This window comes from Pan troglodytes, chromosome 2, assembly GCF_028858775.2.
Source record: "Pan troglodytes isolate AG18354 chromosome 2, NHGRI_mPanTro3-v2.0_pri, whole genome shotgun sequence".
NCBI lineage: Eukaryota > Metazoa > Chordata > Mammalia > Primates > Hominidae > Pan > Pan troglodytes.
In genome coordinates, this window is record NC_086015.1 from 136,381,205 (window position 1) to 136,408,944 (window position 27,740).

At 38.3% G+C, this 27,740-nt stretch overlaps 1 protein-coding gene across 12 annotated transcripts in view; it reads left to right on the forward strand.

The window, feature by feature from the left end:
* Window positions 1-27,740, forward strand: part of TMEM108 (transmembrane protein 108) — a 362,632-nt gene that overhangs the window by 96,424 nt on the left and 238,468 nt on the right. The window contains exons 3-4 of one of the 12 annotated variants that reach the window (XM_063806226.1): window positions 12,455-12,514; window positions 17,349-17,504. The exons of 10 other annotated variants lie outside the window; for them this stretch is intronic. The gene's annotated coding sequence lies outside the window, so the exon portion shown is untranslated. The remainder of the gene's footprint in view (window positions 1-12,454; window positions 12,515-17,348; window positions 17,505-27,740) is intronic. One more of the 12 variants, XM_063806227.1, reaches the window with a different exon arrangement.

Sequence of the window (27,740 nt, forward strand, 5' to 3'; positions counted from 1 at the left end):
AAATTTATGACACTCTATCTACTGTTTAAAAATTACTTATGAAATACCAATGGATTAGGCTAATGTGGTAGATGGTTGAGTCTTTCCCTAAATTTTTCATCATTTTTGAGCTGGTGTCCGTTTAGTGTTCCTGAATTGTCATCAGGTTTCTGCTTTTCTACCTTGTGTGCAGAGGTAAACAGCTGAATATTTATGTAAACAGCTTTGTATAGAAACTTTTCCGTTTAAAACTAAAAAGGGAAGGCAATTGCACTTAAGATTGAATGTTTCCTGAAGGTTGTTTCAGCATTTTACAGCAGCTGCTGCCTCCTCTTTTGGAGATGAAATTATTATTCAAGACACATTTCTCAATGTTTACAAACTTAGTACACGCACACCTTATTTTATTATGCTTCACTTTATTGTGTTTTGCAATTTTTATAAATTGAAGGTTTATGGCAACCCTGCATTGAGCGAGTCTATCAACACCATATTTCCAACAGCATGTGTTTAATTCATGTCTCTGTGTCACATTTTGGTAATACAATATTTCAAACTTTTAAATGTTATTATATCTAGTATGGTGATCAGTGATCTTTGATGTTACCACTATAATTGTTTTAGGGCACTGTGAACCATGCCCATATAAGACAGCAAATTGATAAATGTTATGTGTGTTCTGACTATGCCACCAACCAACTGTTCTACTTCTGTCCCTCTCATTGGGCCTCCCTATTCCCTGAGACACAACAATATTAAATTCGACCAATTAATAACCCTAAAATGGCCTCTAAATGTAGGAAGCCTTGTTGAAAGCCTAAAGGCCAAAACAAAAGCTAGGCCTCTTGCATCAGCGAGACAAGTTAGGAATGCAAAGCAAAAGTTCTTGAAGGAAATTAAAAGTCCTACTCCAGTTAACACACGAATGATAAGAAAGCAAAACAGCCTTACTGCTGATAGGGAGAAAGTTTTAGTGGTCCAGATATATATAGAGGGAGTGAGAATATATAGAAGATAGATAGATAGATAATATAGAGAGAGAAGATTAAATCAGTCACAACATTCCCTTAAGCCAAAGCCTAATCCAGAGTAAGGTACTAACTCTTTTCAACTCTCTGAAGGCTGAGAGAGGTGAAGAAGCTGCAGAAGAAAAATGGAAAGCTAGCAGAGGTTGGTTCATTAGGTAAGAGGAAAGAAGCCATCTCCATAACATAAAAGTACCAAGTGATGCAGCAAGTGCTCATGGAGAAGCTGCAGCAAGTTATCCAGAAGATCTAGCTAAGATCATTAAACACTAAACAACAAATTTTCAATGTAGATGAAACAGGCTTCTGTTGGAAGAAGATGCCATCTAGGACTTTCATAGCTAGAGAATAGAAGTCAATGCTTGGCTTCAGTGCTTCAGAGGTCAGGGTGACTCTCAGGGGCTAATGCAGCTGATGACTTTAAGTTGAAGCCAATACTCATGTACCATTCTAAAAGTTCTAAGGTCCTTAAGAATGATGCTAAACTATTATTGCCTGTGCTTTATAAATGGAACAACATAGCCTGGATGACAACACATCTGTTTATAGCATGGTTTACTGAACGACTTAATCCCACTGTGGAGACTCACTGCTTAGAAAAAGAAGATTCCTTTCAAAATGTTATTGCTCATTGACAATACACATGGTCACCCAAAAGCTCTGAGGGGGATGTACAAGGAGATTCTTGTTGTTTTCATGTCTGCTAATGCAACATTCATTCTGCAGCTCTTGGGTCAAGGAATAATTTCAACTTTCAAGTCTTATTATTTAAGAAATTCATTTCATAAGGCTATAATTGCCATAGATAGTGATTCTTCTGATGGATCTGAGCAAAGTAAATTGAAATCCTTCTGGAAAGGATTCAGCATTCTAGATGCCATTAAGAACATTCGTGATTTATGGGAAGAGGTCAAAATATCAACATTAACAGGAGATTGTAAGAAGTTGATTCCAATCCTCATGGATGACTTGGAAGGGTTTAAGACTTCGGTGGAGGAAGTCACTGCAGATGTAGTGGAAATAGCAGGAAAACTGGAATTAAAAGTAGAGGCTGAACATATGACTGAATTTCTGCAATCTCATGATAAAACTTGAAGGGATGAAGAGTTGCTGCTTATGGATGAGCAAAGAAAGTGGTTTCTTGAGATGGAGTCTATCCTGGTGAAGGTGCTGTGAACATTATTGAAATGACAACAAAGGATTTAAAATATTACATAAACTTAGTTGATGCAGCAGCAGCAGCAGCAGCAGGGTTTGAGAGTATTGACTCCAATTTTGAAAGAAGTTCTGTGGGTAAAATGTGGCAAACTTTATTGTTTAAGAAATTGCCACAGCCATCCCAAACTTCAGCCACCACCCTGATCAGTCAGCAGTCATCAACATCGAGGATCCTCTACCAGCAAAAAGATTACAACTCACTGAAGGCTCAGATGATCATTAGCATTTTTAGCAATAAATTATTTTTAATTAAGGTATGTACTTTTTTTAGACATGTTATTGCACACTTAATAGACTACAGTAATGTAAACATAACTTTTATAGGTCCTGGGGAAACAGAAAATCTGTGTGACTCACTTTATTGTGATATTCACTTTATTATGGTAGTCTGAAACTGGACCTGCAACATCCCTGTGGTATGCCTGTAAGGAAGATCATATGCCATTTGTCTTTCTGTGCCTGGCCTATTCACTTAACATAATGCCCTCCATGTTCATGTTCATCCATGTTGTCACAAGTGGCAGAGTTTTCTTTTTTTTTCCTTTTTTTTCTTTTTTTTTTTTTTTTTAGATGGAGTCTGGCTGTATCACCCAGGATGGAGTGCAGTGGTGCGATCTTGGCTCACTGCAAACTCTGCCTCCCAGGTTCACGCCATTCTATCGCCCAGGATGGAGTGCAGTGGCGCGATCTCGGCTCACTGCAAACTCTGCCTCCCAGGTTCACGCCGTTCTCCTGCCTCAGCCTCCCGAGTAGCTGGGACTATAGTCACCTGCCACTGCCCCTGGCTAATTTTTTGTATTTTTAGTAGAGACAGGGTTTCACCTTGTTAGCTAGGTGGTCTCGATCTCCTGACCTCGTGATCCACCCACCTCAGCCTCCCAAAGTGCTGGGATTACAGGCATGAGCCACCGCTCCCGGCCTCAGAGTTTTCTTTTTTAAAGCTGAATACTATTCTATTATATATATATATATATATATATATATATATATATATATACACACACACACACACACACACACAGTATAGATTATATATATGTATAAAATCTCACATTTGTGCATTCTAGTTATCTTTTAAAAATATATTTATAATATTGCATTGTAAGGGAATGTTGGTATATCAGTCCTTTGCAATTTATTGAGGTTTTCTTTATAGCTTAGTCAGTTTTCAGAGTTAATATTTCACTAATTATTGTATTCAATATTCTATATATGTTCTATACATCTAAAAGTTAATTATGCTATTGAAATCTTTTTACTGACCTTTTTTATCTGCTGAAGCTATCAATTACTAGGAGAGTTGTATTGCAGTTTCTCCCTCTGGTGATGGATTTGTCTATTTCTCTTAATTGCCATGTGTGATATAATAAGAAATATATATTTGGTCACTGCCCTCAGTTTCTGACACAGAGCTCCTAAAATGCTTGTAATTTCCTGAGTAATAGGGGTGCTTATTAACGCTATTTCTTTCCCCCTCTCTTCTTGCTGTCTCTTGTTTTTTTAAAATTATTATTATTTTTATGATAAAAGATTGTTTTATTTCAACAGCTTTAGGAGTACAAGTGGTATTTTTGGCTACATGGATGAGTTGTAGAGTGGTGAAGTCAGTCTGGATTTAGTGTAACTGTCACCTGAATAGTGTGCATTGTACTCAGCAGGTATTTTTTCATCCCTCACCCCCATCCCAACCTCCCCGCTTCTGAGTCTGTAGTATCCATTATACTACTCTGTCTGCCTTCGCATACCCATCTTGCTGTCTTTTGAATTGATAAGTCTTTCTTCCTCACTCCAAGTCCCCCCTACCTGTTTAGAGGTTGTTTGCTCTATGTCTGTCTGCTTCCTTAGTAGCTGCTCCTGCTATTTTAACAGGCATCCTTTAAAAAAAAATCTCTATTTGAATATGCTCCAAAATTCAAAGACATATCTCTCTGGCTTTTCTATTTTTCCTCCACAAATTATACATTTTTCTTATAGTTTTAAACAATGTTTTTCTTTTCCCATCTGTTTATCAATATCTTCTCTCATTGTTACTTTCTTCCATTTCAAGGTTTTCATCTGCTATCGTTTTTTCTTTCTTTCTTTCTTTCTGCAGTACGTACTTTAGAATTTCCTTTAGCGGGTCTTTCTCTCCTGTAATAGCAAACTCCGTAATAGACATCAGTGATACAGAGATAAATAAGGCTCACTCCCATACAATATGTAATTGCAATGTAAACTAAGTACAAAATTAGAGGTTAGGACAAAGTGTTGAGAGCAAAGAGAGGGGAGACTAACTCTAGAGAGTGAGGAGAGCATCTCAGGAACAATAAGTGTACATTAAATTATGGAAGGCTATGAGTATATTCATGGAACATTCATCAGCTCAGTGGGCTGGAGCTTAGGCGTGGGTTGGTGCCAGATGGAGCTAGAGAGGTGAATTAGCTAGATGGTGGGCTGTGAAGAGCCTTAAATGCCAAATTGAATGCAACAGGGAATTGGGGGAGGTTTTAGGCCGGGGACTGGCATGATTAGATGCATTATTTAGAGGTAAACTGTGTGACTGCATGGAGAGCCATGAGCTGCAATAGTCACCTGAGAGGAGGCTGAGTAACTAAAGCAAGGCAAAGCAAGGATAATGAAGAGAAGAAAAGAAATTTTAAAAGACATTCGTCAGGTAAAATCTTAACAGATTCAAAGTGTAGAGCACTGGAGGATGTACTCCAGGGACTCTAATTTGGAGGACCAGCAAGCTTGAAAGCACAGGAAGGAGTGCTCTTGTTTGGTAGTGGAGGGAGGGTGGCATTAGAGATGATGAGTTTAATGTATAGCATAAAACGTTTTATGTGCTTCAGGACAAATGGTGCGTTGGTTTTAGAAGAATTAAATATTGAGATGTTAGGGGGGATATCTATGTGCTGAGAACTCTGCAGGCTGACATATGTAACCCAGATTGTCTAAGAGCATCTGTCAAGACAGGAGAGAAGGAAGACAGGGCAAGAGAAGAGGGGAGGGAAAAACATATTTCATTTAATTAGAAAAGTATTTGCAGGGCTTATGCTTCCTACCTGCTCTTTTTAGCTAGCAAGATCAGATTCTCCCCTGGAGATTGCTTCCTGGCCTGTAAGCCCAGACTAGGGCTTTCTTTTTGATGTGTGAGTCATCACAGTATTTCTGTGACTTATTATTTACTCACATGTAATAATTGCAGTGGGCACTACTGAGAATTGAGAGGAGCTTCTTCCCACCAGGGTGTGAAGTAGTTTTGACAGCAGGTGTGGTGTGTCAGCCTGAAACCTGAACAGGGCATCACCTTTTACCTGGTGCCATCACAGAGTGCTCCAGATTTGGGTAGGAAGAGGATCCCGTCACATCCAGGCATCTCTTGGCAGAGGAAAGGGAGCTGGTCAGGGAGTTTTGAAAACAAAAATTGTACTATAAAATGTTTTATTTGGGGAGCTGTGCTCTGGCAGCATCCTGATCTGAAATAATTCCTAGCCTTTTGTGTGGTTGGTGGTGGCTGATCCATGGAATCCTGCTGTGTCACTCAGCTGCTGTTAAAATATTGGATCAAAGAAATGACTCAGGAGGAAAAGTGTCAAGTAACAGTTAATCATTTCTTCCTTGCTGAAAGATAGAATTTGAGTTGTTAAATTGCAGAATTAGTCCTGGAGTTTTTGTTGTTGTTGTTGTTAGAAATTAGTTATGATAAGAATTTGTATTCCTACATCTGCATAGAGACGGTGTTTATCACTAGCACCTGTCTCTGGTTGGCATCAGTAAGGCAGAAAGTGAGAAGTGGTGACATATGTGAACGCATGAACAATGCTAGGCATTGTACCTAAATTATCTCATTTAATCTATTGTGCAATAAAGGAAACTCAGAGATGCTCAGAGACTAAAGACGCCATCCGAAGTCACTGAGCAGGCACATGGCAACTACCGTTCAAACCCAGTGTAATTGTTGGCAAAATCTATACCACACTGCCATCAGTCATCTTTCAGTATGTTTTTCTAATTTGAAAGAGCAGATGTGGTTTCCATGATGAATTAGTTTCACCCAGGTGTTTTCCCTTGATCGAAACACCATCCTGTCACGCCTGCCCCAGATTCCCAGCCTTCTATCCCCAGATGCTGTCTTCAAGTAACAAAGGAAGGAAAACATCTGAAGGGGCTCACTCCACGGTGCAGCAGCCAGCCCTACTTCATTCTTTGCTTTGAACTGTTTCTTGACTGCCTGTTAGACCATTTGTCAGATATGTTTTTAAACTATTACAGTTTCTGGCTATCCTTGTCACAAGGATAGATTACACAAGGTTCTCAGCAGCAAAGATGTCAGCTCTACAAATACAAGGATTTGGTCCTTGTTTTTCCTAGTGGTTTAAAATTGACTAAAGGCAAAGGATGGGCCAAATGGGACAGCCAAGGATGGGACAGCTTGAGCTGTCGGAAAAGGAACATATAAAGGTTGTCTTGGGAGCAGGTTTCCTTGTTGCCCACCCAAAGTGGCTTCCTGCATTCTACAAAGTGGCTTCCTGCATTCTACAAAGCTTAGGGGAAAACAGCATTTAATTTACATGGAGTGTCCTGTCGTCTCCAAGAGAACTTAAAATCACTTGCTTGAACAAGCAGAATTTACAATAAGAGGGCTTGAGAACATGAATGGATAGCCTTTTGTTATGGAAACAAGTTGTGTTATACAGATTAAAATGTTAATAGTTTTGGATGGCAATTGGAACTGGAGCTTATATCTATGCATGGTTGTTTTCCCTGGGACTTGTAGATACCCAACCAAAAGAGTAGAGTATTTTTAGCCAGGTTGTCACCCACAAAGAAAATAAAATGAAGATCTAGAACTAGGAATCTGGAGTTGAGAAAAAGAGGAACAGAAAGTGAGAGGATTGGTTACAAGCAATGACCATTTACAGAACAGGTGTGACTCATTCTCCAAGGTAGAGTTTATCACCTTACCCCACAAGGAATGACTTTCTGGAGAACCCATATTAGTCTCTTCCTTTATAAGACTTCACAGGAGAAAAAGGAGTGAAAAGGAAGAGAGACTATCAAACTTATCCAACCCAGGGCCTGTGGGCTGCATGCGGCGGCCCAGGACAGCTTTGAATGTGGCCCAACACAAATCCATAAACTTTCTTAAAACATTATGAGATTTTTTTGTGTGTGATTTTTTTTTTCTAAGCTCATCAGCTATTGTTAGTGTATTTTATGTGTGGCCCAAGATAATTTGTCTTCTTCGAGTGTGGCCCAGGGAAGTCAAAAGATTGGACATCCCTGCCAAAGGTTGAGGAAGTTCATGTATAACCGTGTGTTCAGATAAGTTCTAACTTACCTGACCAATTTTTGTTTGTTAATTTTATGCCACCTTTTTGCAGTTAAGTGGATTTTGGCATAGTTGCAGGGGCCATTTGTACTAACCTCTGTTGATTTTTTTTTTTTTTTAATACTTTAAGTTCTGGGGTACATGTGTAGAATGTGCAGGTTTGTTACATAGGTATACACATGCCATGGTGGTTTGTGGCACCCATCAACCCGTGTTCATCTACATTAGATATTTGTCCTAATGCTCTCCCTCCCCTAGCTCCCCACCCCCCAACAGGCCCCTGTGTGTGATGTTCCCCTCCCTGTGTCCAAGTGTTCTCATTGTTCAACTCCTACTTATGAGTAAGAACATGCAGTGTTTGGTTTTCTGTTCCTGTGTTAGTTTGCTGAGAATGATGGTTTCCAGTTTCATGTCCCTGCAAAGGACATGAACTCATCCTTTTTAATGGCTGCATAGTATTCCATGGTGTATATGTGCCACATTTTCTTTATCCAGTCTATCATTGATGGACATTTGGGTTGGTCCCAAGTCTTTGCTGTTGTGAATAGTGCTGCAATAAACATACATGTGCATGTGTCTTTATAGTAGAATGATTTATAATCCTTTGGATATATACCCAGTAATGGGATTGCTGGGTCAATCTATCTATCTGACAAAGGGATAATATCCAGAATCTACAAAGGACTTAAACAAATTTGCAAGAAAGAAACAACCTCTGTTGATTTTCTACTAACTTTTTAGAAACTCATGTTCTTAAAGTGTTCAGAGGCCTTGTGTTTCTCATCTGTGTAATAAAGGAGGTGATATAGATGACCCATAGTGTATGATTTGTAACTCCAGAAAATAGTTATAAGTGAATTCAGTTATCATTTGATGTACTAGACACCCAATGACTAGGGGAAAATCAGCAAAGGATAGGTAGTTCTCTAGAGCCCTGTCTGGTCTTTCCTGTGTACGCACAGCTTTAAGCATTTGCCCAGCCTTGTATACCTTTAGAGATAAGGGGATCTTTAAAAAGCTGTCTTTAGTTCTTTCCTTCCCTGGATTTTCTTACTAAATTTCTGGCTGCTCTGCCATTTTGTGTTTGCTCGTTCCAACCAGTATCAAAACCTAGGCTAGCCTTGATGTTAGGCTGTCCTGATTGCTTGCCACTGTGACATCTCTTATTTCTGATAGTACCCTGGGCACTGTTTTCCATGCCCTGTTCCAAATATAGTCAGCCCCCTCCAGCAGGGCAGTGAGCTGCCAGCCCACATAGTCTTCCTCATCTGCTGAGGCTGGGGTAGGACTTTCAGGTAATGGAGCCTAAGGTGTGAGGGGGAAGAGGATAGGAGCAGTCTCTGGGGAAGATGTCACAGATTCCACTGTTGTTACTAAGATTCAGTAGGTGTTCTTTATAAATCCTTTTCAATTTGTTATATGCCATTGATCAGTTTTTAGAATCTTAATTTGGTTGTTTTTGACAACTGTGCCCACTTTTATCATTGCCCTTTGGGGAAGAGATTTGCCGAGCTCCTCATTAAGCCATTCCAGAAATCCCACCTCTTTTTCATATATTTATAAGTTTTCTTTAAAACTTATTTTACAATTCTGACTTCAGATTAGTGCATGGACATTATAGTTGTAAACATCTTGAGTCTCTTCAATTATCTCCTACGAGCCCTGCAGGTGCAATTTACCATGACTTGGCCCTAAACCATATTGATTTAATGAACACAGTCAGCTATGTATATTCCTTGATGATCTGTTGGTAATTTGAAAGATCATATCAACAGACATTATCCTGAATGGTAGAGTTGTGAAGAATTGTGTCCTGTGAATTTTGCAATTCAGAGGACAGATTGATTAGAAAGAAGATATTCTGCTGGATAATATTTTACTTCAATAAATCTGGCAAATTTATAAGATCTTTTTTTGAGAAAAAGTCTAGGCAGAATACAGTTGTGGTAAAGAGTCTTTTAAAAGCATCCTTACAAAACAGAAATTAAGTACCAAATTGGTTGCCGTGATCTCAAAGTAGTCATTTATTCCCTTCTATTTTCTGTACTCCATAAGAAGTCTTAAGCCTTAATCACATTTGAGTGATAGAAACATATCACAGTACCAGAAGACAGAAAATTAAAATGAAGTCTGGCTCTAAGAATGGGATAGAAACTAGTCATAATTCTAATCAAAAGTTATTTTATTTTCTAATTTTTAATAATTATATATTGTGATTAAAAAAATTTTAAAATATGTGCACATGCCCCTCTCCTTCAAATTTTATGTGTGCCAAGCATGGGCTCCATTTTGGCAGTGAAATGGCTGTGCATGCCACAGTAGACTAGGGGAGAGGTACTGACTATAGAGGTTCACTCCAAAAGGATCCAGCCTACCAAATCATAGTAATGTTGCTCATATATTTTGTGAATCTAAATTATTAAAATAAAGGTTAAAATCATACCATTTAAGGGGTAAAGTTAATACTCAGGAGATCTGGAGGCCAAATAGTCTCATTTCTTTTGGGCACAGATCTCTCTAATGGTTAGGTTGTTTCCAGAGCTATGGTGCCAGCAGGGCCATTGTGGTTGAAGCAGGCCCACAGCTGATGCCTTGGATACTGAGAGCAAGGTTCATTTCCAGGTCAGTGAAGCTTGCTGAGAGCCAGAGATAAAGGATGAGGACCTGAACTATAGGGCTGTACTAGAACTCATTTGGGAACCTAGACATAAACCTCATTCACAGGGATGGGGCAAGTGTGGCAGGATTGGCAAAAGAAAACTGCAAGGAGATAGGCAGGTGGTATGCAGGAGTCCACTTTAGTCACCTTAGATATACCTGGGCAAGAGCAGAAAAAGTAACCTCAGACGCTACCTGTCAATGGGATGGGCTGTATTAATATTCAGATAAGTAAAGTGGGATGAGCCTGCTGGTAAAAGGCTTTCAGAGCCAGGGACTGACCTGTGTGGTCTACCCTGTGCCAAGGAGATGTCATTGTCTCTATTCATAATGACAATTGAACAGTCCCTGCTGCTGGCACAAATACCACAAGGCCCAAACAATATAAAACAAAATATATCCACTTTTATCTTCATGGTTATCATTATTACTATTAATAAAAAGAAAGGACCTTGGGTTAGTGGGCATGACCCTGGAATGGAAGTTGAAACTTAGTGCTTGGCCCATTAAGACATTACAGAAAAAAAATCATGTAATTGGAATGAATCTCATTTTCCTACTGTCCTTGGTATTATTGGACAGGATTTCTCAACCCTAATACAATGAACATTTTGGACCAGATAATTCTTTGTTATGGGGAGAAGAGGGGCAGGCTGTCTTGTGTGTTGAGTATTTAGGAACGTCTCTAGTCTCGACCCACCAGATCTCAGTAGCACTCCCCTTCCCCATCATGACAACCAAAAATGTCTCCAGACATTGTCATGTATATTCTAGGGGGCAAAATTGTCCCCAGTTAAGAACCGCTGCTGAAAAGATACAAAATAAGCTTGTGTAAGATATGACTTTGTCCTTAAGGAATTCACAAACCTGTTAGGTGAACACACCTAATATAATATAATCCATGTACATGGATAATGTGGTAAAAGTTAAATTTGGAACAGTGAATTTCTCAACTTACACATAAAAAGAGTTAAAAGCAGAATATGAGACTAGCTACGGACAGGAAGGGTGCTGAGGAGCCAGGGATAGAAACAGCATTTGAGGATGGACAGCATTCAGCATATTTAGGGGAGATGAGGAGAGCAGCTCAGCTAGAGGAACAAGAGCAAGTATGTTTGTCAAGGTCCGTGAGAACGTTACCTGCTCAGGGTGGATGTGTGTGCTGGGAAGCAGAGGCAGGAGGCTGCACCAGGCTGCTGCCATCCTGGAGCACAGTTTCACACTCCACACTCCACATGTCCCTGCTCTCTAAAATATCACATCCCAGGCATAAAGTTAGTTCTAGAAATCAGGCCTTACAAGTATTGGTGATTCTACTTTTCTCCTCTCCCCATGTGATTAAGTGTGATAATAAAACACCTGCTAATACTTTAACTCACAATCTGTGCCCCCTCATTAGGGATTCTACTTGATAAGGCTGTTAGTGTAGTATAATTATAACTAACACTTATTAAGTTCTCACTATGTTCCAAACAGTGTTCTAAATGCTTTACATGTCTCAATTATTTTCCCAACAGCCCTAGTTGTAGTATGTTGTCATTTTCTCAGTTTTCAGAATGAGGAAACTGAGGTGTGAAGAGGTTATACCTTGAATATGCCCAAGATTATGCACCTAATAAGTGGCATAAACAGCATTTGAATCCAGATGGTCTGGCTCCAGTGTACTTTTAACCCATATTATACCCCTTCTCTATCCATGCTGATAAAATTGTGTATGTGACATAGATAGCAAAAAAACTACATAGAAAAAAGAAACAAGTGTATGGTGCTGAAGGAATTACTGGTTCATACCCAGAGCTCTGGCCTCTGAAAAATCCAAAACTGTCCTTGAGGCATGGGCTTATCTTCAGGGAGTTTACATTCCAGGGGTGAATTGAAAGGAAGCTCTGGGTTTGGAATTAATATCACATAAATTACTTAGATATATTCAGTATTAGGAATATTGGTATACCTAATCTGAATCTTTTAAAATGGGAATGCTTGGATCTGTCTTATTTCCAGATTTCATAGATTAATGTATTCAATTCATATTCCCCAGGATATTAAAGTACAGTGCATTCATCTGGAGCTGTTTAAAAAAGAAAAAAAAAGAGTGCTTTATGTTTGTATAGGTCATTTTCAATTGCATCATTTAATTTTATCATAACAGCTCCAAAGCAAAACTGCTTATGAAGCATAAGAGTTTGCATTAATCTTTTCATTCCTTTGCCTTTTATTATTGCCTTGTATGGCGAAAAGATGTCATAATTCTGTTTTACAGATGAGGAAACAGGTACAGAGAGATGAAGCCAATTACCCAAGAAGGCAGAAACAGATTTAGGTGTGTAATTCTCCTAAGCCCCCTGGGTAGATTCTAAATCTGCTGCACTGAAATGGGCTGCAGGGGAGGCCAGACAGCCAATATGGTTTCCTTCGTACACAAAGACTCCATGCTCAACCTTGACCAGGCTGGTGTCTTGCCAGCCCCAGCACATGCCCTTCTCTGCCTTCACTCATTCTACTTCCTTGACCTGCATTGCTTCCTCTCTTCTCTGATACTCTAAGTTATGAGCATTCTACAAGGGAAAGGAAGGCTCACTTTTATTTTATTTTATTTTATTTTATTTTATTTTATTTTGCTTTAAGTTCTGGGGTACATGTGCAGAACGTGCAGGTTTGTTACATAGGTATACACATGCCATGGTGGTTTGCTGTACCCATCAACCTGTCATCTATATTAGGTATTTCTCCTAATGCTGTCTCTCCCCTAGCCGCCCACACCCTGACAGGCCCTGGTGTGTGATGTTCCCCTCCCTGTGTCCATGTGTTCTCGCTATTCAACTTCCACTTATGAGTGAGAACATGCGGTGTTTGGTTTTCTGTTCCTGTGTTAGTTTGCTGAGAATGATGGTTTCCAGCTTCATCCATGTCCCTGCAAAGGACATGAACTCATCCTTTTTAATGGTTGCATAGTATTCCATGGTGTATATGTGCCACATTTTCTTTATCCAGTCTATCATTGAGGGGCATTTGGGTTGGTTCCAAGTCTTTGCTATTGTGAATAGTGCTGCAGTAAACATACATGTGCATGTGTCTTTATAGTAGAATGATTTATAATCCTTTGGGTATATATCCAGTAATGGGATTACTGGGTCAAGTGGTATTTCTAGTTCTAGATCCTTGAGGAATTGTCATACTGTCTTCCACAATAGTTGAACTAATTTACAGTCCAACCAACAGTGTAAAAGTGTTCCTATTTCTCCACATCCTCTCCAGCATCTGTTGTTTCCTTTTTAATGATTGCCTTTCCAACTGGTGTGAGATGGTATCTCATTGTGCTTTTGATTTGCATTTCCCTAATGACCAGTGATGATGAGCTTTTTTTCATGTTTGTTGGCTGCATAAATGTCTTCTTTTAGAAGTGTCTGTTCATGTCCTTCGCCCACTTTTTGATGGGGTTGTTTGTTTTTTTCCTGTAAATTTGTTTAAGTTCCTTGTAGATTCTGAATATTAGCCCTTTGTCAGATGGATAGATTGCAAAAATTTTCTCCCATTTAGGTTGCCTGTTCACTCTGATAGTTTCTTTTGCTATGCAGAAGCTCTTTAGTTTAATTAGATCCCATTTGTCAATGTTGGCTTTTGTTGCCATTGCTTTTGGTGTTTTAGTCACAAAGTCTTTGCCCATGCCTATGTCCTGAATGGTATTGCCTAGGTTTTCTTATAGGGTTTTTATGGTTTTAGGTCTTTCATTTAAGTCTTTAATCAATCTTGAATTAATTTTTCTATAAGATGTAAAGAAGGGGTCCAGTTTCAGTTTTCTGCATATGACTAGCCAGTTTTCCCAATACCTGTTATTAAATAGGAAATCCTTTCCCCATTTCTTCTTTTTGTCAGGTTTGTCAAAGATCAGATGGTTGTAGATGTGTGATGTTATTTCTGAGGCCTGTGTTTTGTTCCATTGGTCTGTATATCTGTTTTGGGCCAGTAACATGCTGTTTTGGTTACTGTAGCCTTGTAGTGTAGTTTGAAGTCAGGTAGCATGATGCCTCCAGCTTTATTGTTTTTGCTTAGGATTATCTTGGCTATACAGGCTCTTTTTTGGTTCTGTATGGAATTTAAAATAGTTTTTTTTCTAATTCTGTGAAGAAAGTCAATGGAAGCTTGATGGGGATAGCATTGAATCTATAAATTACTTTGGGCAGCGTGGCCATTTTCACGATATTGATTCTTCCTATCCATGAGCATGGAATGTTTTTCCATTTGTTTGTGTCCGCTCTTATTTCGTTGAGCAGTGGTTTGTAGTTCTCCTTGAAGAGGTCCTTCACATCCCTTGTAAGTTGTATTCCTAGGTATTTTATTCTCTTTGTAGCAATTGTGAATGAGAGTTCACTCATGATTTGGCTCTCTGTCTGTTATTGGTGTATAGGAATGCTTGTGATTTTTGCACACTGATTTTGTACCTTGAGACTTTGCTGAAGTTGCTTATCAGCTTGAGGAGATTTTGGGCTGAGACGATGGGGTTTTGTAAATAGACAATCATGTCATCTGCAAACAGAGACAGTTTGACTTCCTCTCTTCCTATTTGAATATGCTTTATTTCTTTCTCTTGCCTGATTGTCCTGGCCAGAACTTCCAATACTTTGTTGAATAGGAGTGGTGAGAGAGGGCATCCTTGTCTTGTGCCGGTTTTCAAAGGGAATGCTTCCAGCTTTGGCCCATTCAGTATGATACTGGCTGTGCGTTTGTCATAAATAGCTCTTATTGTTTTGCGATACATTCCATCAATACCTAGTTTATTGAGAGTTTTTAGCATGAAGGGATGTTGAGTTTTATTGAAGGCATTTTCTGCATCTATTGAGATAATCATGTGGTTTTTGTCATTGGTTCTGTTTATGTGATGGATTACATTGATTGATTTATGTATGTTGAACCAGCCTTGCATCCCTGGGATGAAGCTGACTTGATCGTGGTGGATAAACTATTTGATGTACTGCTGGATTAGATTTGCCAGTATTTTATTGAGGATTTTCACATCAATGTTCATCAGGGGTATTGGCCTGATGTTTTCTTTTTTTGTAGTGTTTCCAACAGGTTTTGGTATCAGGATGATGCTGGACTCATAAAATGAGTTAGGGAGGAGTCCCTCTTTTTCTGTTGTTTGAAATAGTTTCAGAAGGAACGGAAGCAGCTCCTCTTTGTACCTCTGGTAGAATTCAGCTGTGAATCTGTCTGGTCATGGGCTTTTTTTAGTTGGTAGGCTATTAATTACTGCCTCAATTTTAGAACTTGTTATTGGTCAATTCAGGGATTCGACTTCTTCCTGGTTTAGTCTTGGGATGGTGTATGTGTCCAGGAATTTATCAAATTCTTCTAGATTTTCTAGTTTATTTGCATAGAGGTGTTTATAGTATTTTCTGATGGTAGTTTGTATTTCTGTGGGATCAGTGTTGATATCTCTTTTATCATTTTTTATTGTGTCTATTTGATTCTTCTCTCTTCTCTTCTTTATTAATCTGGCTAGTTGTCTATGTATTTTATTAATCTTTTGAAAAAACCAGCTCCTGGATTCATTGATTTTTTGAGGGCTTTTTCGTGTCTCTCTGTCCTTCAGTTCTGCTCTGATCTTAGTTATTTCTTGTCTTCTGCTAGCATTTGAATTCGTTTGCTCTTGCTTCTCTGGTTCTTTTAATTGTGATATTAGGGTGTCGAATGTAGATCTTTCCTGCTTTCTCCTGTGGGCATTTAGTACTATACATTTCCCTCTAAACACTGCTTTAGCTGTGTCCCAGAGATTCTGGTACGTTGTGTCTTTGTTCTCATAGGTTTCAAAGAACTTGTTTATTTCTGCCTTAATTTTGTTATTTACTCAGTAGTCATTCAGGAGCAGGTTTTCAGTTTCCATGTAGTTGTGTGGGTGTGAGTGAGTTTCTTAATCCTGAGTTCTAATTTGATTGCACTGTGGTCTGAGAGACTGTTTGTTATGATTTTCGTTATTTTGCGTTTGCTTATGTGTTCCCTTTTCTTTGAAACCTCTCCAACATCTTTTATTTTTTGACTTTTTAACAAAAGCCATTCTGACTGGTGTGAGATGGTATCTCTTTGTGGTTTTGATTTGCATTTCTCTAATGATTAGTAATGTTGAGCATTTGTCCATATACTTGTTGGCCACATACATGTTTTCTTTTGAAAAATGTCTGTTCATGTCCTTTGCCCACTTTTTAATGGGGTTGTTTGTTTTTTGCTTGTAGTAAAAATATTGGCAACTTTCTTAACCCTCTTGAGCCTCAGGTTTCCCACCTGTAAAACGTAGTCAGTCCAACCTACTACCTACTGCTGAGAAGATTTTTTTATTTAAAGAATCTCAATGACCACGTCAGTATTTTCCCCTCTCAGTCTGGCCTAAGACATACCTGCTTTGAGAAATCTTTTCTTTGCTTGAAATCCTTGTCTGATTAAAAACTACTCTGAATGCTGTGATAAATCCTATGGTGCTGGATTAAAGTTAGAAATATCAGTATGAACTCCTGTTTATTTTAATGCATATTTGGATAGCTAGCTACAGAAATACAGAAATCTTTGTCTGATTAAAAACCCTCCTCTGAATGCTGTGATAAATTCTATGGTGCTGGATTAAAGTTAGAAATATCAGTATGAACTCCTGTTTATTTTAATGCATATTTGGATAGCTAGCTACAGAAAAACAGATATCTCTGTATACCTGCATTAATATACATACAAGTATTTTCCAGCTGTATCCATGAAGAGCAATGAACTTTCCTAGTACCCAGATTTTGGTTTCTGAATATCATTTTCTGATAAAATAGCCCAGGGCTCCTTGGAGAAATGGCTGATTCTAAGACTGGGAGAGGAAAATACAAGAGGAATTGAGAGCATCTTTTGGTGCCAGAAAGTAAGAAAATGCTCAAGATTTTAAAAGTACACTAAAAGGACACAGAAGCCAATCTGAAAGAACATCTAATGGCCAAAGCTAGGCAAATATAATAGCTACTTTTCTTGGGGAAGTTGAAAAATGTACAGGATAACTGAGGAGCCAGAGAGTCTGGTTTTGTTGTGGTAGTATTGCACTTTCATTTCTAGGAGCATTAATTAATAATAAAAAAAATCTTCCATGAGGATATGGACTGCTTACATGATATCATTATGCTTTCATTTAGGTGATGCTAACACTGGAAAAAGTCCAAGATTTCACTGAAAAGTCTTCCATGTGTTCAGAATATAAATCCTATTAACAGGGCTTCATCATGATACTTCTTAAATTACGTTCTTGATAGCAGTCATTCAAGAGAGCCTCTCAGCTTTTAAATGTGCCGGTAAGGTTAAAAAAAAAAATCCAAACATTGGTCAGGTATGGTGGCTCGTGTCTGTAATCCCAACACTTTGGGAGGCTGAGGTGGGAGGATCACTTGAGCCCAGGAGTTTGTGACCAGCCTAGGCAACATAGTGAGACCCCATCTCTACAAAAAATAAATAAAATCAGCTAGGCATGGTGATGCATGCCTGTGGTCCCAGCTACTCAGGAGGCTGAGGTCGGGGGATCACTTGACCCTGGGAGGCTGAGGCTGCAGTGAGCCAAAATTATGCCACTGCACTCCAGCCTGGGTGACAGAGGGAGACCCTGTCTCAAACAAAACAAAACAAAAACAATAAGAAAACACAAATATTTAACCTAGCTTATATAATAAGAGAAGAAAACACCTACATCAGTCAAGCTGGACTTCACTACCTCATATTGCTCCATAAAAGAATGACCAATAGGAGCTTAGGTTTTAGGCCTTACTCAGTTGACTCAGCACCCCACAGGCCCTCAGATGAAACAGTTCACCTTTCCTGTCTCCCCCAACCAGCTTTCCTGAAAAATAATTGACAAATAAAAAATGTATATATTTAAGGTATACACTGTCATGTTTCAAAATGTGAATACATTGTGAAGTGATTACCAAATCAAGCAAATTAACATCCATCACCTCATATGCTCACCTTTTCTTTGATGTATGGTGAGAACACTAAAGATCTCTTAGCAAATTTTAAGTATACAATACATTATAATTAACTATAGTTACTATGCTGTATATTTGATCACCAGAACCCATCTTATAACTGAAAGTTTGTATCCTTTGATCCAAATCCCCACATTTTTCCCAGCCACTGACAACCACCATTCTACTCTGTTTCTATGAGTTCAACTGCTTTAGACTCCACATGTAAGTGAGATCATACAGTATTTTTCTTTCTGCACTGGCTTATTTCACTTAACATAACATCCTCTAGGTTCATCTATGTTTCAGCAAATGGCAGAATTTTCTTCTTTTTAAAGGCTGAATAGTATTCCCTCAGGTATATGTACCAGATACACATACATAAGGGAATATATATATGTCTCAGGTACATATACATAAGGGAATACTATTTTTTACTCATTCATGTATGTGTACCAGATACATATACATAAGGGAATATATATATATATGTCTGGTACATATACATAAAGGAATGCTATTTTTTACTCATTCATCTCTCAGTGGACACTTAGGTTGTTTTCATATCTTGGCTATTATGAATAGTGCTGCAATAAACATGGGAGTGCACATATCTCTTTGACATACTGATTTCAGTTCTTTTGGATATATACCCAGAAGTAGGAGTGCAGGATCATATGGCAGCTCTATTAGTTTTTTGAGGGAATATCCATACTGTTTTCCACAGTGGTTATACCAATTTACAATCCCAGCAAGAGTGTACAAGGGTTCCCTTTTCTCTACACCTTCACCATCACTTGTTACCTTTTGACTTTTTGATAATAGCCTTTCTAATAGATATGAAGTGATATTTCATTATGGTTTTGATTTGCATTTCTATGATGATTAGTGATGTTGAGTACCTTTTCACATACTTTTGGACATTTCTTTGTCTTCCTTGGAAAAATACCTCCTCAGGTCCTTTGCCCATTTAAAAAAATCAGGTTATTTGGTTTTTTGTTTTTTTTTTTTTGCAATTGAGTTGTTTGAATTTCTTATATATTTCGGATATTAGCCACCTATTAGATATATGATATCAGATATAATAGCAAATATTTTCTCCCATTCTCTAAGTTGCCTTTCCATTTGTTGATTGTTTCCCTTCCTGTGCAGAAGCCTTTTAGTTTGATGTAGCCCCACTTGATATTTTTTCTTTTGTTGCCTGTGCTTTTGAAGTCATAGTCATAAACTTGTAGTTAAACTTTTTTTAACCTGTATTCATCTACTTGAATAGTAAGAAGAATTAGAGAATTAGAGCGTGTGAGCCCCCAGACCAAGAACATGATGGATAGCTTAGCTTTAAAAAAAAGCCATTCTGTGGTTATAAAATATCTATAGAAGTTTCTAAACTGGGGTGAGATCAGAGACATGATGAGAGAAGTAGTCTGATGGCGCAGTGAACATCGATCCAATAAGTACAAGATGACAGGAAGACTAGGCCACAGTCAAGAACACTCCCACCTTCCTTTCCAAATACCTTTAATGCCTCCCCCATACTTTTAAGGAAACTCAGACACCTTCATTTGGCTTATACAACATTTCCTGGTCAGTCCCCAGTTTACCTCCTTTGAGCTCATTATCCCAATGTAAGTATATGAGTAATGAGTTTCCATTTCTTTCTCTTGCCATGCCTTTCTTTTAGTGGCCTGTGTACCTGCTACCCCCTCTTCCAAGAACCCTTTTTTATTCCTTTAGCTCGCCTGTTTCACCACCATTTTTTCCAGGATATCTTTTATGAACCCCGTCTGGGTAAGGGGACCTTGCTAGGTGCTCCTTTAGCATTGATCCTCTCCTGACATTGGCACTTGACATGCTGCATTGTATTTGGCTGTTAATTTTCTGTTGCCCCCTTAGGACTGTAATCCTGAGGGAAGGGAACATGTTTGTTTTGTTGTATCCCTAGCCCCTAACCCAGTGTATGGCACCAAGATGCCCAACAAATACTTGTCGAATGAGTGGACAAAGTAATGAATGAATGAACAATTGAGCAATATTAAATCTGAGCTAGCTTACTGAGAAGACTTTCCGAAGTCCACTCCAGAGATCTTTAATGGGAAAACCATCATGGAAATCAAATACAAGTCACCTTTGCTGTGAAGCATAAATTTTCTTTGTAGAGCCATTTTATCTCTTACATTCTGAGAAGCCCTCTTAACAGTAAGAAGAAGAGGAACTCGAGGGGAAAATCATTGACATTAAACTAGGATTTTAATGCTAGAAATAAATAATAGTAACAAAGAGCCTATTGTAACAAACCAGGCTTAATGGTTTATAACCTAATTTAATGAAGTATTTCATTGACAGATCTTACTTTCTTTTGTGTTTATATTCAAATAGCAATAGAACCATTATATAGAGTTTCTAAATATTTTAATTGTAGATTGTCATTAAATTTGTGGTATCTTGTCACTTTAAATTAAGTAGAGGTTTATTTGTTAAACATTTCACAGCATCTCCGTATCCTGAGTGCCTCACACTTCAGTTGTCTCTTTCTATGGCAGAATAGAAGAGAGCCGAGTAAGAGAATGGAGAGTTGAATGTCATGGTTGATGCCAACCAGAGTAGACCATATGCTACTCTATACATCTACAGCTGACCTGCACAAATCGGGTGATGACGTATTTATTTGGTTGTCTGAGACTTCCGTTGACCAAAACAGCATCTGACTCAACTCCATGAATGAGCTTCATCAGTTGAGTGCTTCCAAAATGCCAGTAGAACATTCACTTTAATCAGAATCTCAAGTCATACTTTAGATACAAGGGACAGAAGAAGGTATTTAACTCTTCATTCACAGTGCCTTTGAAGAATGGTATTGGTTGCTAAGGAACAGCAATAGCATATTCTTGTGCAAACAATTGGTCTGCTGGGAATTCACGTTACTGTTTCAACAGGCTCTCTTAGAAGGAGGCAATATCTGTTTCTTTGTTTGCTAGTGTAATGGCAACGTATGCTGACTTCACTTCATCTATTTTGTTCAAGAAGTATCTCAGTTGAACCTTCATAAGGGCAGAAGGGAAGCTAGATGGCACACTGCTCTCTGTTGTATAGTGATTTGATTTTGGAAAGAAAGAATAAAAACAGGAAATCCATCTTTATAGTTGTTTTAGAAATTGTCGTCATCTATTTGGGTTATGCCTTTGTCACATGACCCCTGCATATCTCCCCTGGGTTACCAGGGTCATGCTTTCTGTTTCACAGATAAGGCAATTCAAAGGCTTACTTTGAATGGAGGAATGCGAATATAACTCTTAGAACCTGGAGAACATGCAAACTTGCTGGAATTTCCAGACCCCTATTACCTGGAAAAACATGTTTAAGCTGCTTTCTGAAATGCCCTTATCTAAGCCTTTTAAAAGAGAACCAATTTAAATTTTTTCACTTTAAAGTGCATTGGAACACAACAAGCATTTCTGCCAGCTCTTAAAATTCATTCAGTGTAGCAATTAAGGGCGACTTAATTAAAAAACAACTGACAATATCATTAAGCTGGTGAGCAAAATAGAACTAATTTCAGGCTAGAGTCCTACCTCTAGGCTGCAAAGAGCTTTGATTCAATGTTTGGGCCTGTTTCATTTTGTACTCAGGCCAAGATTTAACAGTCATGGGGGTTGGTTGTGTTCTCTGTGCTTAAATAGATGGATTTTCAGAGGAAATGAACACTAACCAAAGAAAATCAAATTTGATTTGTGCAGAATCAAGTAGACCATTGTGTCAAACACCATTCTAAATAAAACATTCCTCCTATACATAAAATTACATGAGGCTAACAGTCAGGAAACTCAGATTTCATCTTGGGTCGCTCATAAATTGTTCGATTCCAGACAAATGCCTTAAATTTCTTTGGAGCAGATAGACTCCAAAGTCCCTTCCAGCCCTAAAATTTCATTATATGTTAATATCTGAGTTCAGTTGGCTCAAGTGGAAGCATTTGGCAAAATTCAAAGGAAAGTAATACCTATAACATTTAGTGAGTGCTTACTATGTATTAGACATTTTCTGTGTTTTATGCATTCTCATTTAATCCCCACAACATCCCTATGAAATAAGTACTGTTATTATCCCACTTTTACAGTGAGGAAAGTGAGAAATTAAGTACCATGCCCAGGTGAGTTTTAGTCTGTGGTTAGATTAAGACAGATCAGACAAGCTGTCAGGAAACTGGTTTCACCATTATCACTTCTCCTTTTTATTCAGACTCTGGTGCTAATTAAGCACTTGGCTTTTGATCCTTCCAATCTTGCCCTGTGCAGGAGCACTACATTCATTCCAGGGTTTTCAGAAAAAATCTGCCTTTGGGGAAATTATGGAAATGACTTAATGATGGAAAAATGACTTTTAGTGAATTCACAAAGAGGAACTTTCAGTGTCAAAACAAAGGCAAACCGAAGTCTGCAAATGGGCAATGGTTGTATATAGTAAGAATGATGTGTTGTCTGTAGTGTGTGACGTGATTTGATGTGATGGAAAAGGGAAGCACATATATATATAGTCACACTTTACAGGCACTTTACACACACCATGTATTTACAAATACAAAACTTTGTATTTGTAAATGAAGGTGGTATATGGAGGACATCTCCAAATGGAGTAGTTTTAAGTTCTCCAAAACAATAAATTAGTAGACGTTTTTTTTCATTTTTTAAAAAAAAATTTTCATGTGTTTTTTGGCTGCATAAATGTCTTCTTCTGAGAAGTGTCTGTTCATATCCTTCGCCCACTTTTTGATGGGGTTGTTTGTTTTTTTCTTGTAAATTTGTTTGAGTTCATTGTAGATTCTGGGTATTAGCCCTTTGTCGGATGAGTAGGTTGCAAAAATTTTCTCCCATTCTGTAGATTGCCTGTTCACTCTGATGGTGGTTTCTTTTGCTGTGCACAAGCTCTTTAGTTTAATTAGATCCCATTTGTCAATTTTGGCTTTCGTTGCCATTGCTTTTGGTGTTTTAGACATGAAGTCCTTGCCCATGCCTATGTCCTGAATGGTATTGCCTAGGTTTTCTTCTAGGGTTTTTATGGTTTTAGGTCTAACATGTAAGTCTTTAATCCATCTTGAATTAACCCAAATGTCCAACAACGATAGACTGGATTAAGAAAATGTGGCACATATACACCATGGAATACTATGCAGCCATAAAAAATGATGAGTTTATGTCCTTTGTAGGGACATGGATGAAGCTGGAAACCATCATTCTCAGCAAACTATCGCAAGGACAAAAAACCAAACACCGCATGTTCTCACTCATAGGTGGGAATTGAACAATGAGATCACATGGACACAGGAAGGGGAACATCACACACTGGGGACTGTTGTGGGTGAGGGGAGGGGGAAGGGATAGCATTAGGAGATATACCTAATGCTAAATGAAGAGTTAATGGGTGTAGCACACCAACATGGCACATGTATGCATATGTAACAAACCTGCACGTTGTGTACATGTACCGTAAAACTTAAAGTGTAATAATAATAATTTAAACAAATTATTTTAATTTTTATTTTAGGTTTGGAGGTACATGTGCAGGTTTGTTATATAAGTAAACTCATGACTAGGAGATTCAGTATAGAGACTATTTCATCACCTGGGTACTTTTTTCCTGAACCTCTCCCCACTTCCACTTTCCTCTCAAGTAGGCCCCAGTGTCTGTTGTTCCCCTCTTTGTGTCCGTGTGTTCTTATTATTTAGCTCCTATTTATAAGTGAGAACATGTGGTATTTGGTTTTCTGATCTTGCATTAGTTTGGTAAGGATAATGGCCTCCACTTCCATCTGTGTTCCTGGAAAAGAAGTGATCTCATTCTTTTCTATGGCTGCATAGTATTCCATGGTGTGTATATATACCACATTTCCTTTATCCAGCCTATTGTTGTTGGCTATCTAGGTTGATTCCATGTCTTTGCTATTGTGAGTAGTGCTGCAATAAACATAATGTGTGCATGTGTTTTTATGGTAGAATGATTTATATTCTTCTGGGTATATACCCAGTAGTGGGATTGCTGGGTCGAATGGTAGTTCTGTTTTTAGTTTTTTGAGGAATTACCACACTGTTTTCCACAGTGGCTGAACTAATTTACACTCCCACCAGCAGAGTACAAGTGTTTCCTTTTCTTGGCAGCCTCACCAGCATCTGTTATTGTTTGAGTTTTTAATAATAGCCATTCTGACTGATATGAGATGGTATCTCATTTTGATTTTGATTTGCATTTCTCTAATGATCAGTGATATTGAGCATTTCTTCATATGCTTTTTGGCCACATGTATATCTTCTTTTGAAAAGGGTCTGTTCATATCCTTTGCCTGCTTTTCAATGGGGTTGTTTTTTGCTTGTACATTTGTTTCAGTAGATTCTGGATATTAGACCTTTGTCAGATGTATAGTTTGCAGATATTTTCTCCCGTTCTGTGGGTTGTCTGTTTATTCTGTTGATGGTTTCTTTTGCTGTGCAAAAGCTCTTCAGTTTAATTGGGTCCCATTTATCAATTTTTGCTGAAATTGCTTTTGGCATTTTTGTTATGAAATTTTTGCCAGATTCTATATCCAAAATGTTATTTCCTAGGTAATCTTACAGAGTTTTTATAGCTTTAGGTTTCACATTTAGGTCTTTAATGCATCTCGAGTTTATTTTTATGTAATACGTAAGGTGAGGGTCCAGTTTCAATCTTGTTTTTATTTTTTCATTTATTTATTTATTTATTTATTTATTTATGTTTTCTTTTTGGTAGGGACAAGGTTTTGCTATGTTGCCCAGGCCTAGACTTAATTTTTCTAGTTAACTTCTTTCTCCTGAGATACTCAAAGTACAGGCTTGGTGTTCAGAAAATAGTGATTCTGTAGGTGTTTTACAAATCAGCTAAGACAACCTTACAAATATTTGCCTTTTATGTCTCTGCAGTAGCTGAGATACTGTGGCGAATGCAAGGAACTATGTGACAATATATCTTCAGGAAGCACAGAATTTAGAGACAGAGTACATGTATAGTATATAGGAAGAGATGAGTAGCATCAGATAACATTTAATGAATAGTACAAATAACAAGTTAGAATGTACTTCAAACTATGAGAGCAAAGATTTGTACCACAATAGCCTTTTAACTAGAATATTATAATATGGAATTCCAAAAGCTGTTTGACTTACTATTTATGTGATTTAAGCAAGTCACTTAATCTCTCTGAGGCTTGGCTATTTTTGTTTGTAAAATGGGATGCAGATAGAACCCAAATTACAAGGGTGGAGTAGAAATCGAATGAGATAACAGATGAGAAAGAACAATGCAGGATTCTTATATAAGATTGTCATTTGTGATGTACAAAAATGTCCACCTCTGTGCCTTTTAAGCGTGTGGCAGAACTGTACTGCCTTGCCTCCTTTGCAGTTAGGTATGGCCATGTATCTTACTCTGGCCAATGAAATGTGGGCCCAAGTGGATATATGCCACTTCTAGGTGGAAGCTTTTAAGAGCCTGTGTGTGAATCATTGTTTTCCCCTTTTTCTCTCTGCCACTGGGATTGTGGAAGCCATGTGAAGCCTTAATTCACCTGGGGTCCCTTGAGTGGCTATGATGAGCAGAGCCCCCAGCTACCTGATGTTGAGTATAAAGCATGAACAAGAAATAAATTTCTGTCATGTTAAAGTAATGAGATATTGGGGTTGTTACTGCAACATAATTTCCTGGAACAGTCTGGCTAGAATGTTTACCAATCATTCTTAATATTACTTGAGTACCTGGATATCCAGGTTTTAGATATGTTATACATGTATGTGTCTGCTGCATGTTAGATTTTTTAATATCTTTGCTACCGTTTTTAACTCCAGTTTTCCAAAAAAGATGTTGGCCTCAACCCAGTCATGTCTTTTTCTCTTCTTTTCTGTTAAGTATTTAAGGTATCTACAGACCAGGACTAGAACTGGGCTTTTCTGTCTACTTCTATTTTTCAAAAGTTTAATTGGAGGGAAAAGTTACTGGTCAAGACAAAGTTTCTATGCAGATCATAACAATATTTGGAAGAGTGGTTGAATATAATTAAAGACAAGCTACGTTTATGTGTGTACACACACACACACACACACACACACACATATATATTTAACAAGTCTGTAGTTATTACCACAAAATTAAACCTGAGTCTTATAAGTTTGGGAAAAGTAAACTCTTGCTTATATTTTAAGTTCTTACTCTCCTTGACACCCTTTTCTCACTTAGGGAAAATTGGACCCATTTTAGAACATGTGGCCGTAAACTGGTGCTTGAGACCCATGGAAGGAATGGTATTCTGTTTAAGAGTACTTTTAACAAGTTAAGGATAGCAAGTTCTCTTGGAGGGTGCCTAAATTAGAGCTACTTTATATTAAACTCTTATCTGCATTAAAGAATATAGTAAGCATTCAGTGTAATAGTCACTCTGATGATCCAAGCCATCAGTTATAATGAGGATTTACGTGTATCCTGTTGAATATAGCTCTCTCAGGGTGTGTGTAAGCCAGAGGAATGAGCTCCCCCAGTTCTGGATAACAATTAGCCCAGTGTGACTCTGTTGAAAGGCTGGTTAGTGCCAGCACTGCAGACTACAACATGGCCTTTTGAGTGCTTAGTCTCTTTAGACTGAACAGATTAACCCTTCTTTTTGGAGTAAAGCCTACATTGCCATATGCCAGGTACTAGACAAGTGGGTTATCTCCTTTAAGCCTCTTAACAATCCTGTGAGTCCTTTTAACTCCTTTTTATATAACAGATTCAGACAACAACAAACAAAAAAACAGAGGTGGGTTCTGCCCTCCATATTTATCTCTGTGGTGTCTCATGTATCTTAGAAACTGGTTAGATGGGCTAGGTGTGGTGGCTCACACCTGTAATCCCAGCACTTTGGGAGGCCAAGGTGGGCGGGTCACGAGGTCAAGAAATCGAGACCATCCTGGCCAACATGGTGAAACCCCATCTCTACTAAAAATACAAAAATTAGCTAGGCATGGTGGCATGTGCCTGTAGTCGCAGCTATTTGAGAGGCTGAGGCAGGAGAATCACTTAAACCCAGGAGGCGGAGGTCACAGTGAGCTGAGATCGTGCCACTGCACTCTAGCCTGGCAACAGAGTGAGACTCTGTCTAAAAAAAAAAAAAAGAAAAAAGAAAAGAAAGAAATTGTTGTGACATAGGTCGACTTAAGGAAGCAAAACTTTTAGTTCTTTAACATCTTTGACATTTGTTTCATAGAAAATCAAAAAATGCCAGAGTCAGAGAGAAACTGCCCATCATTCTGCCATGCATCGTGAAGTGTGATTGAACTTTGGCATGCAGTCCCCTTCCTGAGCCTAAGTGTGTGCAGTGTTTGTGGCGGGAGATGTGAAGGAGCACTGTCCATCTTCCAGTAGTACTTGGAGAACTCAGCATCTCAAGGATGAGGGACAGGAGATTTAATTTAGTTAAATAGTCAATCATGAGAGGAGCTATCACAAAGTTAAATGTCCATGGTTACTGTCTCCTTTGGCCTTTCCCACAGCTGGCTACTGTCATCCAGCTGCCAATCAAAGTTTGTGAACAGG